We start from the raw sequence: 12,588 nt of genomic DNA, 5'->3' as shown, positions 1-12,588 counted from the left end.
GCGTTGCATACGAGAAACTGAGGATTTTCTGGACAAAACTCAAGATAGGCTTCTAGGGGCACAAAGCTCTAAAGATATAGAGCAGGTTGCACAGAGGAGCCAAGAGGCCAGTGAAGAAGCTTGGCAACATGTGACCTCCAGAAGAGGTAAGCGGAATGTCCGGGTTCCAGTAACACAGACACAGGTAACTAACCGCTTTCATGTTCTCTCCGCAGGTACCGTTGCGGAGAGTGGACCAGATGATATGTCTGGGGCGAGAAAGCAGAAGGAGACTCCGCTGGTTGGAAGGCATGAGATGCGATGTCCTGAGGTTGGGGGTTCCACGACCACCACTCCCAAGAGGAGAAGGCGGGTGGTGGTGGTCGGGGACTCTCTCCTCCGGGGGACTGAGTCATCTATCTGCCGCCCTGACCGGGAAAACCGAGAAGTCTTCTGCTTGCCGGGGGCTAAGATTCGCGATGTGACGGAGAGACTGCCGAGACTCATCAAGCCCTCGGATCGCTACCCCTTCCTGCTTCTCCACGTGGGCACCAATGATACTGCCAAGAATGACCTTGAGCGGATCACTGCAGACTACGTGGCTCTGGGAAGAAGGATAAAGGAGTTTGAGGCGCAAGTGGTGTTCTCGTCCATCCTCCCCGTGGAAGGAAAAGGCCTGGGTAGGGACCGTCGAATCGTGGAAGTCAACGAATGGCTACGCAGGTGGTGTCGGAGAGAAGGCTTTGGATTCTTTGACCATGGGATGGTGTTCCATGAAGGAGGAGTGCTGGGCAGAGACGGGCTCCATCTTACGAAGAGAGGGAAGAGCATCTTTGCCAGCAGGCTGGCTAACCTAGTGAGGAGGGCTTTAAACTAGGTTCATCGGGGGAAGGAGACCAAAGCCCTGAGGTAAGTGGGAAAGAGGGATACCGGGAGGAAGCACAGGCAGAAATGTCTGTGAGGGGAGGGCTCCTGCCTCATACTGGGAATGAGGGGCGATCAACAGGTTATCTCAAGTGCTTATATACGAATGCACAAAGCCTTGGAAACAAGCAGGGAGAACTGGAGGTCCTGGTGATGTCAAGGAACTATGATGTGATTGGAATCACAGAGACTTGGTGGGATAACTCACATGACTGGAGTACTGTCATGGATGGTTATAAACTGTTCAGGAAGGACAGGCAGGGCAGAAAAGGTGGGGGAGTAGCACTGTATGTAAGGGAGCAGTATGACTGCTCAGAGCTCCGGTACGAAACTATAGAAAAACCTGAGTGTCTCTGGATTAAGTTTAGAAGTGTGTGCAACAAGAGTGATGTAGTGGTGGGAGTCTGCTATAGACCACCGGACCAGGGGGATGAGGTGGATGAGGCTTTCTTCCGGCAGCTCACGGAAGCTACTAGATCGCATGCCCTGATTCTCATGGGTGACTTTAATTTTCCTGATATCTGCTGGGAGAGCAATACTGCGGTGCATAGACAATCCAGTAAGTTTTTGGAAAGCGTAGGGGACAATTTCCTGGTGCAAGTGCTAGAGGAGCCAACTAGGGGGGGCGCTTTTCTTGACCTGCTGCTCACAAACTGGGTAGAATTAGTGGGGGAAGCAAAAGTGGATGGGAATCTGGGAGGCAGTGACCATGAGTTGGTTGAGTTCAGGATCCTGACGCAGGGAAGAAAGGTAAGCAGCAGGATACGGACCCTGGACTTCAGGAAAGCAGACTTCGACTCCCTCAGGGAACGGATGGCCAGGATCCCCTGGGGGACTAACTTGAAGGGGAAAGGAGTCCAGGAGAGCTGGCTGTATTTCAAGGAATCCCTGTTGAGGTTACAGGGACAAACCATCCCGATGAGTCGAAAGAATAGTAAATATGGCAGGCGACCGGCTTGGCTTAACGGTGAAATCCTAGCGGATCTTAAACATAAAAAAGAAGCTTACAAGAAGTGGAAGGTTGGACATATGACCAGGGAAGAGTATAAAAATATTGCTCGGGCATGTAGGAATGAAATCAGGAGGGCCAAATCGCACCTGGAGCTGCAGCTAGCGAGAGATGTCAAGAGTAACAAGAAGGGTTTCTTCAGGTATGTTGGCAACAAGAAGAAAGCCAAGGAAAGTGTGGGCCCCTTACTGAATGAGGGAGGCAACCTAGTGACAGAGGATGTGGAAAAAGCTAATGTACTCAATGCTTTTTTTGCCTCTGTTTTCACTAACAAGGTCAGCTCCCAGACTGCTACGCTGGGCATCACAAAATGGGGAAGAGATGGCCAGCCCTCTGTGGAGATAGAGGTGGTTAGGGACTATTTAGAAAAGCTGGACGTGCACAAGTCCATGGGGCCGGACGAGTTGCATCCGAGAGTGCTGAAGGAATTGGTGGCTGTGATTGCAGAGCCATTGGCCATTATCTTTGAAAACTCGTGGCGAACCGGGAAAGTCCCGGATGACTGGAAAAAGGCTAATGTAGTGCCAATCTTTAAAAAAGGGAAGAAGGAGGATCCTGGGAACTACAGGCCAGTCAGCCTCACCTCAGTCCCTGGAAAAATCATGGAGCAGGTCCTCAAAGAATCAATCTTGAAGTACTTGCATGAGAGGAAAGTGATCAGGAACAGCCAGCATGGATTCACCAAGGGAAGGTCATGCCTGACTAATCTAATCACCTTTTATGATGAGATTACTGGTTCTGTGGATGAAGGGAAAGCAGTGGATGTATTGTTTCTTGACTTTAGCAAAGCTTTTGACACGGTCTCCCACAGTATTCTTGTCAGCAAGTTAAGGAAGTATGGGCTGGATGAATGCACTATAGGGTGGGTAGAAAGCTGGCTAGATTGTCGGGCTCAACGGGTAGTGATCAATGGCTCCATGTCTAGTTGGCAGCCGGTGTCAAGTGGAGTGCCCCAGGGGTCGGTCCTGGGGCCGGTTTTGTTCAATATGTTCATAAATGATCTGGAGGATGGTGTGGATTGCACTCTCAGCAAATTTGCGGACGATACTAAACTGGGAGGAGTGGTAGATACGCTGGAGGGGAGGGATAGGATACAGAAGGACCTAGACAAATTGGAGGATTGGGCCAAAAGAAATCTGATGAGGTTCAATAAGGATAAGTGCAGGGTCCTGCACTTAGGACGGAAGAATCCAATGCACCGCTACAGACTAGGGACCGAATGGCTAGGCAGCAGTTCTGCGGAAAAGGACCTAGGGGTGACAGTGGACGAGAAGCTGGATATGAGTCAGCAGTGTGCCCTTGTTGCCAAGAAGGCCAATGGCATTTTGGGATGTATACGTAGGGGCATAGCGAGCAGATCGAGGGACGTGATCGTCCCCCTCTATTCGACATTGGTGAGGCCTCATCTGGAGTACTGTGTACCATCTGGAGTACTCTGGAACCATCTCTCAGGTAGTTGAAAGCAGCTTTCAAATCCCCCCTCATTCTTCTCTTCTGCAGACTAAACAATCCCAGTTCCCTTAGCCTCTCCTCATAAGTCATGTGTTCCAGACCCCTAATCATTTTTATTGCCCTTCGCTGGACTCTCTCCAATTTATCCACATCCTTCTTGTAGTGTGGGGCCCAAAACTGGATGCAGTACTCCAGATGAGGCCTCACCAATGTCGAATAGAGGGGGACAATCACGTCCCTCGATCTTCTCGCTATGCCCCTACTTATACATCCCAAAATGCCATTGGCCTTCTTGGCAACAAGGGCACACTGCTGACTCATATCCAGCTTCTCGTCCACTGTCACCCCTAGGTCCTTTTCCGCAGAACTGCTGCCTAGCCATTCGGTCCCTAGTCTGTCGCGGTGCATTGGGTTCTTCCGTCCTAAGTGCAGGATTCTACACTTATCCTTATTGAACCTCATCAAATTTCTTTTGGCCAAATCCTCCAATTTGTCTAGGTCCCTCTGTATCCTATCCCTGCCCTCCAGCGTATCTACCACTCCTCCTAGTTTACTATCATCCGCAAATTTGCTGAGTGTGCAATCCACACCATCCTCCAAATCATTTATGAAGATATTGAACAAAACCGGCCCCAGGACCGACCCCTGGGGCACTCCACTTGACACCAGCTGCCAACTAGACATGGAGCCATTGATCATGGTGCATGGTGAAAACCCTCTGGAGAGCTAGTAACGGCATCGCTGCCGTGTTCACCCCACTCCCCTGAGGATTTGATTCAGAAGTACAGCAACTGATGGGCTGCTGAGGAACCTGGCCACCCTCGTGAGAGGCAGGGGTGTGTCCCCTCTCCCTTTCCTCGGGACCCCTGCGATTCCCATTAGGAATGCCTGCTTGGCCGGGGCAGGAGCCCACAGGAGAGCTGTCTGCTGGGGGACTTTCCAACACTCCTCTGGGAGCAGAATGGGCCTCTCCACTCAGAGGAGCACGGAGCCCTGTCTGCACAGCGGCAGAGCCTGTGTCAGGGGAGGAGAGACTCAGCCCTTGCCCAGCCCGGCCCAGGACTCCGCGTGTGGCCAGCTCCCCAGCAGAGCTGTGCTGAGATGGCATCAGCCAGGGCCCCAACAGACGCAATCGCTCCGGGATTCCGGAGGGTCCCTCACTGTCCTTGTATATAACGAGTGGGGGGGGGGCACGGCCAGGTTTCTTCTGGTACTACAGAACATACTATTCATCAGTCTCTTCTCCTGTGCAGGTGTGGGGGTCCGGGGGAGTGTGTGACAGGACGCGTGTGTCTGTGTGTGTGAGCGGGAGAGGGAGAGAGACAGAGGCAGTGAGTGTTGGGGGCGAGTGAGTGTGACGGCATGCTGTCTCGTAAGTTGGAACAGCTGCTGTCCCAGAAACACCATGAGAGACTCTTCCTCTGTGTGCCAGGTGGACCCGGTGTGGGGCAGGCAGGCTGAACCAGGCAGGATCCAAGTCTGAAGAGGCTCAGTGTGGGGGGATCTGGGTGTCCCACCTGTGTGGGACAATCTGGGTGCAGGCAGACTGTGGCAGGATCTGGATGCACAGGGGCTCGGGGAGGGGCAGGGTCCAAGTGCAGGGACAATGGGACTGTGCAGGGGCTTCTAGGTGAAGGTGGTTGGGGATCAATGGAGGGGTCTGGGCCTGGGGGTCTCAGCGGGGGAGTCTGGGTGCAGTTAGTTGGGGGGTCAGTGGCATGGGGGTCTGGATGTGGGAGCTCAGGGTGATGTAGGGGGGTGCAGCTCATAACGGTCAGGGTTTAGTGCAGGGAGGTCAGTGGGGGTGGTGTGGGTGCAGGGGTGGAGGTCTGGAGGCAGGGGGTCTGGGTGCAGGGGGGCTCCAGATGCAAGAGTTGATGTTCAGTGGCGTGGGGTTTGGGTATGGAGAGCTAGGTGAGTTTTAGGTGCACGGGGTGAGGCTTGGTGGGGGTGTCTGGATATGGGAGGTCCAGATGCATGGAGTTGGGGGAATGGGGGAGCAGCTCCCTGTAGAGTGTCCCCTCCCCGTGCAGCTGAGGAGCGATGGGGGCAGGAAGCGGGGAGGATGCTGAGCTTGCTGCAGCTGGGGAAGGTTTTTTGGGGTGAGTCTGACAGAGCCCCATGCTCCTTGCAGGGGAAGAGGAAGTCCCTTCCTCTCCTGCCTCCAGCCCAGCCGGGACTAGCAGCTGATCCTGGTTCAGGGTTGGAGCTCCTGGCTGGGGTATCGCCAGCCCTGTGGTGATTTACTTCTTCACCGGCTGCTCCGGGTACCTGAAATGATGTACCTGAGCTGCTAGGGAGTGGTGCGTGACTGCTCTTGCAGCGTCCCTTTGCCATGGGTTTTGTGGCCGCAAGAAACCCTGGCTGGTTTGGAGCTGTGTGTCCGATGGGACGGCTGCTGTCTGGTTAGGTGTCACTGGGAGATAACTTTTTCGGTGCGCCATATCTTCTGTAACCTACCGTCACGGATGATCCTGGTGACGAATTTCACACACCAAAGCCAAGCACGGGGGCCAAGGTTTTTCAGGAATTCTGGAGATAGCCCGCAGCTGTTCCACACTTGATGCTACCCAGTGTCTGTTCCAGCTCTGTTACAGTAAATGGTTGTGGGCAGCTTTTGATCAGGTGTACATACTGAAATATACGCCATTCGTTCCTCACTTGTCTTCGCACCTGTTTCTCTAGAGGTGCTCTGGCCACTCTCAGTAGGTGTCCGGCTACTTGGCTGGGTGTCACTGAAGGTCGGCAGGGTGCAGGTTGCTGCTGCGCTGCTCCAAGGTGTTGTCGCGACTCCAAGACTTGCAGATGGAGCAGGTAAAGCTCATCCTCTCGGTCGTCTCCTCCCATCTGGCTCGGCGAGCAGTGTCCAATGATTCGATCAGAGGGTCAGCGGCGTCTCGGTCACCAGAGGCCTCCTACTGCTTGTGCAAGGCAGCGCTCTCCTCCTCGAGACAGGTTGATGCAGACCGGGGAGCAACCGCGTGGGATGGCTCTGCAGGCTGCTTTGTAGAGAGCTCCACAGAAGCGACGGTAGGTCTCATTTACCGAGAGATGCCAGGCTGGTATTGTCACTACTGTCTTCTCCAGCGCTTCCTGGTCTATTTCCCGGTCGGCCTTTCAGAAGTTCCACCACTTCTATTTGGAACTCTTGACACCTGGGAGCTGTATCCCAATATGGATCAGGTAGAAAGAGGAACCACAAAAATGTGGTTCGAAGTATGGATCAGCTTCCATCTGAGGAGAGATTAAAAAGACTGGGAAGGTTCATCTTGGAGAACACATGGCAGAGATGATAGAGGTCCATAAAATCATGACTGGTGCGGAGAGAGTCAATAAGGACGTGTTATTAACCTGTCCCATAGCAATAGAACCAGGGATCACCCAATGAAATTAATAGGCAGCAGGTTTGAAAGAAACCTAAGAGAGTACTTCTTCACACAACGCACAGTCAACCTGTGGGATTCATTGCCAGGGGATGTTGTGAAGGCCACAAGAATAACTAGGAGTGGAAAAAGAACTCGGTAAGTTCGTGGAGGATAGGTCCATCAATGGCCAGATTTCCCGCTGCTAGCACTGGACAAGAGGGGACGGATCACTCAGTAATTGCTTTGTTCTGTTCATTCCATCTGAAGCTTCTGGCACTGGCCATTGTCGGAAGCCAGGCTACTGGGATAGATGGACCATTGGTCTGACCCAGAGTGGCCGTTCTTATGTTCTTAGAGGTGTCCACCTGGACCCCAGCAGCGAGAGTCTGAGGAGAGAACAGGGAACACTAGGGAAGTGCTGGGCAACTGCTGAAAGTGGGGAAATGAGCTTCGCTGAGAAGAACAACTGTTGTGTGATGCGTTACAGGCAGAAACCAAACACGGCAGCTTGTGTGTTTTTGTTCCCCCCACCACAGAACCTGGATGGGGGAAGGGGAGGGAGGAGTTTGTCTCACTTCCCCATCTGACCGAGTCACTGGAACAGGCACTGCTGTTCACCACAGCACCGTAGTTATCAGCCTCGTCCTCTGCCAGGGCCCCGGGGATGGTTAAATAGCCGGCGTTACTGGACGTGTCTTCAGTTCAGCTCAGATCGAATCTGAAATGTTTTATGTGTTTTGGAGTATTGTAAAAGTCCGGTTTGGAATGGTTCCAGAGCGGGGAGTTGAACGTGGGCTGCCCATGGTCTAGGTGAGCGCCCTCCCCACTGGGTAAATGAAGAATGGTGGGGGTGTCAGGAACAGTAAGAGCAGCACCAGCCCCCCTCTGGCCAGTTTGTGACTGGCCAAAACGAACCGGGTCCAATTTGCGCGTCCTTTCGGTTGGACGGAAACTGCACCTTTTGCTGAATAAGTTATTTGTCTGAAATCTTTGGAGCAGCTCTAGTTACGTGGAACTCACTTTGCCTTTCGATGCCCCGGGTTGAACCCAGGGGGCACTCTCAGCAAACCCTCTTTCGGGGGTGAGATCCCTGAAGTGCTCGATCCCTGCGCTGGACAACTCCAGTCCGGCAGGTGCACATTGACAGACCTCTGGACACTTGGTAACAGCATCACTGCCGTGTTTACCCCACTCCCCTGAGGATTGGATTCAGAAGAAGAGCAGCTGGTGGGCTACTGAGAAACCTGGCCACCTCCTTAGAGGCAGCGGTGTGGCACCTCGCCCTTTCCTCAGGACCCCCTGGGGTTCTCACCAGCAATGGCTGCTTGACCGGGGCAGGAGCCCACACGAGAGCTGTCTGCTGGGGGACTTCATAATGCTCAGAATGGGCCTGTCAACTCACTGGAGTGCAGAGCCTGGAGCCTGCACCGGGGAGGGAGACTCAGCCCTTTCCCACCCCAGGAGCTACTCAGGAGACAAAGTGTGAGCCCAGGCTGCCGAGAAGAGTTTGTGGGCAGATGAAATAAGACGCCTCCATTGCCAGCTCAGAAATGGCCCCTCACGCTGTCCCAGAAAGAATGAGAATAAATGATCCCCTGTGTCAACGGGCAGTTTGTGTCTCACTTCCCCATCTGGCCGTGTCACTGTGAGCAGAGCTGCTGTCACTGTCCCACACCTGACAGTAATAATCAGCCTCGTCCTGCGCCTGGACTCCAGTGATGGTTAACGTGGCCGTGTTACCGGAGTAGGTCCCGGAGAATCGATCGGGGATTCCGGAGGGTCTCCTCCTACTATAGTATATAAGGAGTAGGGGGGCGCTGCCAGGTTTCTGCTGGTACCACTCCACACTCTTGCTACCAATGTTGCTTCCCGAACAGGTGAGTTGAGCGTTTTGCCCTGGAGACACAGAGACTGAAGGCGGCTGAGTCAGCACGTACTGGGCTAGAGAACCTGAGACAGGAGGAGAAAACATGGGGATACAATCAATATTTCAAGAGCTAACCCACCACAGGCCGTGCAGGAACCCGAGGAAGAGAAAATCCCCTGACTAAAGAGATGGAGAAAAACTCTCCCGCTTCTAATACCTGAGCAGTAAGTGAGCAGCGTGAGGAGCAGAGGGGCCCAGGCCATGGTGAGGAATCCAGAGGAGCTTGGCTTCCTGAGGCAAAGGGGTCTGTTTCTGGGACCGTCCGATTCTCTCTTAAACCCCCAGTGCTGGAGAACGGCCCCTTCATGCAAATCTGCTCCCTGCTCACTGGCTGCTGCTGCCTTTCACTCCCCAAGAGCGAAGGGACCCAGGGGAGAGCCTCTCTGCATAAATCCCCTCAGACACCTGTAGGGGAAAGGACTGCTTTGCCTTTCATTGGCAAGGGGAAAGTCGAGCTCGTCCCAGATGTGAGCAGCTCCCAGTGGATCTGGTGTACTCAGAACATCAAGTGCAGACCCCTCTCCCCAGATGTCTCCAATTTTATCTGCTTTGGACCTCAAAGAATAGTGTGGCTTCTTCTCATGCCCTCAGGCCACAATAGTTTTCAGAGTCATTCCACCATTTTCAGTCATTGCAGGAAGAAATGCTGGCCAGTTTTGGGGTGATTATTTCTTGTGTGCTGGATGGTGTGGGTGCTGTTGGATGGGGACTCGTGTTGGGGCTAGTTCTGTTGAATGGGGACTGGTGTGGGGGCTAGTTATGGAGTGGGTGCTGGGTGGATGGGTGCTGTTGGGACAGGTTATGGAGTGGATGCTGGATGATGTGGGTGCTGTTGCGTGGGGACTAGTGTTGGGGAAGGTTAGGGAATGGGTGGTGGATGGTGTGGGTGCCGTTGGATGGGTTTTGGGACAGGTTACGGAGTGGGTGCTGGATGGGTGGGTGCCATTGCATGGGAACTAGTGTTGGGGCAGCTTATGGAGTGGGTGCTGTTGGATGGAACTGGATTTGGGCTAGTTTCGGAGTGGGGGCTGGATGAAGGGAGTTGATATTTGCAGACCTTACATCAATCCATGGTTCCCAGGACTGTCCCGATGTGACGCAGAAACTCCCCATTCCACGGGGCTGGCTGGACTTGGCTCCTCACTCTGGGAACTGCAACCTGGCCCCTCGTGAGCGGGTCACAGCCCTGCTCAGGTCTGGCCCGGCCGCCCCACGGGAACGAGTGAGGAGCTGCTGGTTCATCTTTTCTTTCTCCCTTTAAGCCGTCGTGCCAAGTGCGATGCCCCGTTTCTTTCCGGCAGCCCTCGCACAGCGTCCTTTGTTACTCAGCAGACGGTGAGTGTTCGTGGGCTCGAGGCGGAGGGGTCTAGTGCTGGGCGCGCTGACAGCCCCTGCCTCTGAGCGTGTGGGACACGCACCTTCCCCAACATCTAGGGCCGGTGCACACCAGCACTCAGAGCCCCTCCCTGCAGTGGGGTCGGCTCCCACAGATTACTATTGCCCCCTAGTGGCCAGCGTCGCACTTGCCATGATCACGTCCCTGACTCTCCAGGCCTGTAGGGAACATCGCTAGCCAGTCCCTTCCAGCATTCAGCCTCTTCCTTCCAGGATGTCCTTCTCCACACTAACCAGCTGATCAGGCCCCCGGCTTAGTCACGTTGGGCAGAGATCAGCCAGTTATTCAGGCAGCTGCAGCCCCCTGGATGAAGATTAAGACATTCTAGTGCTGGGCAGCCACCGGGGTGCGGCTACATGAATCTAACTCTGCGAGACACAGACAGACCCGTCCCCAGGGGAAGGGGGAGGCAGAACCAGCCCGGGCTCCTGCACGGTGCTTTACCCTGCGCTTTTGAACATTGCCGGACAGAATAGAAATTGACTGTCACCACCTTAGATCCCCTACACCGAGAGTGCTGAGGAACCGTAAATCTCCACAGAGTTCAGGTGCAATAACAATATCCTGGAAGAGCGTGTGTGTCATTCGATGCCTCGTGCTGCACCCAATTGGGACTCCCAACTATCCCTCTTGCGGGGGTGAGATCCCCCCTGAGGGTCTCGATCCCTGCTCTGCACAGCTCCAGTATGGCCGGCGCACTGTGACAACCCTCAGGAGAGTAGGTAACGGCATCACTGCCATATTCACCCCACTCCCCTGAGGATTGCATTCAGAAGTAGAGCAACTGATGGGCTGCTGAGGATCCTGGCCACCTCCTGAGAGCAGGGGTGTGTCCCCTCGCCCTTTCCTCAGGACCCCCTGGGGTTCTCAATAGCAATGCCTGCTTGGCCGGGCAGGGGCTCTCACAAGGGCTGTCTGGTGGAGGACTTTCCAATGCTCCACTGGGAGCAGAATGGGCCTCTCCACTCATGGGCGCACGGAGCCCTATCTGGACAGCGGTGGAGTCTGTGCCAGGGGAGGGAAGATTCAGCCCTGACTCACCCCAGCACAGGACTCTGCGTGTGTCCAGCACCCCAGCAGAGCTATGCGGAAATCGCATCAGCCAGGGCCCCAGTAAACAGAGTGCTCTAGTGGTGAGAACCTACAACAAGCAGCAGGTTCTCAGGGTCAAGATGAGTGGGTGGGTCACAGCTCTGGAGCTGTTGTTTCAGGCTTTTTGCAGACTCAGGCAGGTATCAGGGACACTGCAGTCATTCTTCAAGCTTTTCTTAACAACCCATGAGGACTTACTGTAATTTCTTGTAATGAAGGCCGAGATTCTGTTCTCATCCCAAGAGTCATGGAGCCAGGTACTGGGTGCGAGTCCAGTTTGTCCCTTTAACAGGAAGGGGGACGAGATCCCCTTGCTCTCTGAATTGTTCTTCCACTTTAGAGCTCTGTGCATTGGGTGAGATTGTTCACAATGGTTATGAGGGAGACGCAGCGTGGTCCCAGGCTCTGCCTGGAAGGATTTCTGGGCAGATTAAATAGGATACCTGCTTCCCCGCCTCTGAAATGGCCCCTCACGCAGTCACAGGATGAATGCTATCACACGTTCCCCTTTGCTGACGAGAGGTTTGTGTCTCACTTCCCCATCCGGCTGGGTCACTGTGAGCAGTGCCGCTGTCCCACACCTGACAGTAATAATCAGCCTCGTCCTCCGCCTGGATTCCAGTGATGGTTAACGTGGCCGTGTTACCGGAGTTGGCGCCAGAGAATCGATCGGGGATTCCGGAGGGTCTCTCACTATCCTCATATATAAGGAGTAGGGGGGCGCTGCCAGGTTTCTGTTGGTACCACTGCACATTCTTGCTACCAATGTTGCTTCCCGAACAGGTCAGTTGAGCGTTTTGCCGTAGAGACACAGACACTGAAGGCGGCTGAGTCAGCACATACTGGGCGAGAGAACCTGAGACAGGAGGAGAAAACATGGGGATAAAATCAATATTTAGTGATCTAACCCACCACAGGCCGTGCAGGAACCCGAGGAACAGAAAATCCCCTGAGTAAAGAGGTGGAGAAGATCTCTCCCGCTAATAATACCTGAGCAGTAAGTGAGCAGCGTGAGGAGCAGAGGGGCCCAGGCCATGGTGGATCCAGACGAGCTCAGCTTCCTGAGGCAAAGGGGTCTGTGTCTGGGACCCTCCGATTCTCTCTTAAACCCCCAGTGCTGGAGAACGGCCCCTTCATGCAAATCAGCTCCCTGCTCACTGGCTGCTGCTGCCTTTCACTCCCCAAGAGCGAAGGGACCCAGGGGAGAGCCTCTCCGCATAAATCCCCTCAGACACCTGTTGGGGAAAGGACTCCTTTGCCTTTCATCAGCAAGAAGAAAGTTTAGCTCATCCCAGAGGTGAGCAGCTCCAATGGGTCTGGTATACTCAGAACGTCAAGTGCAGACCCCTCTCCCCAGAAGTCTCCAATTTGATCTGCCTGAGACCTCAAATTAAACTCTGGTTTCTTCTCATGCTCCCAGGCCACAATTGTTTTCAGAGTCAGG

The 12,588-nt window shown here is 54.1% G+C and overlaps 1 gene segment (V, D, J or C); it reads right to left on the bottom strand.

Moving 5' to 3' along the window:
* LOC144275415 (immunoglobulin lambda variable 5-39-like) overlaps positions 1-12,588 on the bottom strand; it is a 284,664-nt gene that overhangs the window by 64,385 nt on the left and 207,691 nt on the right.

This window comes from Eretmochelys imbricata, chromosome 15 (genome assembly GCF_965152235.1).
Source record: "Eretmochelys imbricata isolate rEreImb1 chromosome 15, rEreImb1.hap1, whole genome shotgun sequence".
Classification (NCBI taxonomy): Eukaryota; Metazoa; Chordata; order Testudines; family Cheloniidae; genus Eretmochelys; species Eretmochelys imbricata.
This window is presented reverse-complemented; position numbering and strand designations above follow the sequence as displayed.